Below are 3,475 nucleotides of genomic sequence, written 5' to 3' on the forward strand. Positions count from 1 at the left end.
CCTGGAGGGGAGGATTGATAGAAGGACAACCTCTCTCCTTTTGCATTTCTTGTGAATAAAATAGTTGACCACTAGAAATCTTCCACAAAGAAAAACATGGTAACGTTTTGCTAAGGTCCCAAAAATCAGGCGGCCTATTTAATTAAATGGCATATATTTAAGGCCAAAAATATAGAGATGGCCTCCAATTTTTTTGGGCGCACCCATAAATACATTTTCATTTCGAATTGTCCCGAAGGCGCCTTACACACGTGTCACGTGCAAAGGTGGCGGTCCGCAGAACGAATAACGGAAAAACTAAATTAAGCAGTCAGCATTAAGGAGTCGTTAACTTAATCTCCTCCTTCGGTGTGGAAGTGGAATCATCCCAACAGAAGTTCTGGAAGCCTGTTGCAAGCACACAGAACTTTCAAAAAGTTGGGTTTCATGCAAACTGTCAAAACACCAAGGCGGCGAGGCCACCCGTGCAGCCAGTGAGGAAAAGACAGTTCATCAGTTTGCAGTGTGCTGACCACCACCACCACCACCTGGTGTCACCACCATCGTTATCATCATCATCATCATCGACAACGACAACGACAACTACGACATCGATATCATCATCATCGCCATCATCATGGAGAAGCACATTGACATGCATACATCTCAAGAGCCCCTTTTGGGCCCAGTTTTACATCCTGACTTGTCTCAGAGTTCATCCATCAAGGAATCATGCCATGCACATGCTGGCCATGATGGTGGTGATGATGCGGGGCATGCACCCCATCTTTGCGGGCCGGCAGGATGGGCAGAAGTGCAAAGGCAATGCTGGTTGGCATTCCCCATGATCTACGTCAATGTGGTCCAATACTCTCTGCAGATCATTTCTGTGATGTTTGTTGGGCACTTGGGCGAGCTCGCCCTCTCAAGTGCTGCGATTGCAACCTCCTTTGCTAGTGTCACCGGAAGTAGCTTATTGGTACGCCCCATGCACCTATGTTATATGCACCTTTGCCGTATGTTCTAAGGGTGAGGAGCTGGCATAAGCAGCTCCAAACCATACTAGGAATCATTAACATGATAGTTCAGACAATCAGCTGCCCAGTATGGTTTGGAGCTGGCATAAGCAGCTCCAAACCATACTAGGAATCATTAACATGATAGTTCAGACAATCAGCTGCCCAGTTTGTGGGCCTCAGTTTGCTACCTGGCATGTATGAAAGAAAAGCATGTTATATCATTGTATTCATATGTGGGCTTTCTTTCCGGACTCATGCTTAAACCTATGCAAAACTATTTGCTCAGGGAACAGAAGCTCCTCATTATATACTAGATAAGAAACTGGCATGTATGCACTATCCAAAAAAGCATGTTATACCACGTGGGCATGTATGGATGTAAGGGGGAGATGCTTAAGTGTGTGCTAAGAAGTAACTATCTTGCATGTGTGCTCTTTCATAGATAGGGATGGGAAGTGCTTTGGAGACCCTATGTGGACAAGCTTATGGAGCGAAGCAGTATCAATTGCTATGGCTTTTCTTACAACGGGCAGAGGTGGTGCTGAATGCAACAAGCATACCTATAGCCATACTATGGATGAACATGGAGAAGATCTTACTGCTTCTAGGCCAAGACCCCTTGATTTCTCAAAAAGCAGGCGACTACGCGCGCTGCTTGATTCCATCTTTGTTTGCATACGCTTCTGTGCAGCCACTTGTGAAGTATCTACAGACGCAGAGTATTATTGTGCCCATGGCTATCCTCTCATCGATCACGTTCCTCTCACACATCCCTTTATGTTGGTTGCTAGTGTATAAATCCGGCTTGGGTAACTGTGGAGCAGCTTTGGCAACTGGCATCTCGAATTGGCTCAATGTTGTTCTCTTGCTTACGTACATTGTGTTTTCACAAAAATGTGAGAAGAGTCGCACTTCGTTGTCTTGGAAAGCGTTACATGACACAAAGAGTTTCCTTAAGCTGGCAATACCATCTGCCTTGATGATTTGGTAAGTGATTTACAATCTTATATTCTTAACAATCATGCCCTTTTTCACTAATTAAGATTATAATAATATCTGTTTCCAAATAATTTTTGTTGCTAACTGTTTTTTCTCATGAAGGTAGTAGTTGGATCTACTGGAGGTAAAGAAAATGTTGGGAGTCAGAAAAGGTGCAAGGAGAATTTAACGAAAGTGAGATTTGTGAGAGGGCTACGTATGGAGGTTGAAGAGTTTCCTAAGGGCTGAAAAGGGATGGTAGGGTGTTCGGCTCATTTTGCTTTATTAGGGGTGAATTGTATGAGGGGTGAAAACGGGCTGGTAGGGTGGCTGGCTCATATGGCTCTTTGGTGATGCATATGCATATTGAGTGGCAAAGCTGCCCAGCACCTTAGGTGTTACATCCCTAATCCCTAAGCTCGGTTGACAAGTCTAACTTCAGGTTAGGTTAACTAGGGATTGTGGCTTAGGCATCTAATGGGGAGGTTAGGGGTATTTATGAGGCTTTTCGCTATTTATGGCTCCTGGTTTTAGGAGGCCTCTATAAGTGACTTCTTGATTCAGTTTGAGAGAGAGCTCCTCAAACCTGGACTAGAGGCCCGTGAGATTGCTTTGTGTGTACACCCGAGGGGTGTGTTCTGGTGGTATGGGACGTTAGGGATTTGCACGTGGAGCCATGTCTTGGATGCTACTAATCTCCATGCTCTGGGGTGAGCTTGATTGGCTTTATGGTTGGGGGGTGAGCTTGATGCCAGTGTCTATGTGTTTTGCTTAATTGCAGGGTCTGCTAGCTTGGGGTTTAACATTACTAGCAGAGCCAGATGTGATGGTATTAAGTTGGGAACACTTCGAAAGGAGGAGAGGAGAAAATCCATCGAGTGGATCTTCTGGTTTCTAATTTGTGGGCTGCTTTTTGTCTTCCAAGGGCCGGTGGTATGGGACACTTAGGGGGAAGACAGAGTAGAGTCAAAGTTGAGCGGAGAAGGCGCTATGGTTAGGTATGCTCAAATGATTTCTGAATTCGTTGCATATCTATGGAAAAAGCAAGAGCTTTTTGCTCTATCTGTGTACATTTGTTTGCTTGTTCTCTGATAGGACCTACATGCGTGTGGCCTTGGTCGTTCTCAAGAGGAGGAGGTTGGGACTATTCTGCTGTGCCATACAGAGGGATGGTCGAGTTCTGCAGAGAGCTGAATCCTATGCGTTTGCTTATCCGTAGGAGTTCTTGCTTTTTGGGACTCTACTGGATGCTTTTTCTGTGTGCAAGGCTTTAACAGCAGCACCTCAAGCAAAGAAAAGACGCAAGAAGGGATTCAACCCTAGTGGATGCATGAAGGAGGTTGTAACTCGCCCGGGAAGCGTGGGAGTGTGTGTGCATCGCTTGACCATGGCCACATTTAAACATTTCGCATTTAATCACAGCCAATAACTAATCCACAGCTGAAAATAAAAGTTGCACATATAACACCGCTTAGAGGCCAGAATGGGCCGACCCCCCC

The 3,475-nt window shown here is 45.3% G+C and overlaps 1 pseudogene across 1 annotated transcript; it reads left to right on the plus strand.

The window, feature by feature from the left end:
• Positions 1-393: 393 nt before the first annotated feature.
• Positions 394-3,195, plus strand: LOC147607283 (protein DETOXIFICATION 16 pseudogene; annotated as a pseudogene). The gene is made up of 3 exons (XR_015264695.1): positions 394-958; positions 1,441-1,985; positions 3,072-3,195. The product of XR_015264695.1 is annotated as a protein DETOXIFICATION 16 pseudogene (transcript).
• Positions 3,196-3,475: the final 280 nt, after the last annotated feature.

Source organism: Cibotium barometz, chromosome 55 (genome assembly GCF_041138505.1).
Source record: "Cibotium barometz isolate CiBa-2024 chromosome 55, ASM4113850v1, whole genome shotgun sequence".
Lineage (NCBI taxonomy): Eukaryota > Viridiplantae > Streptophyta > Polypodiopsida > Cyatheales > Cibotiaceae > Cibotium > Cibotium barometz.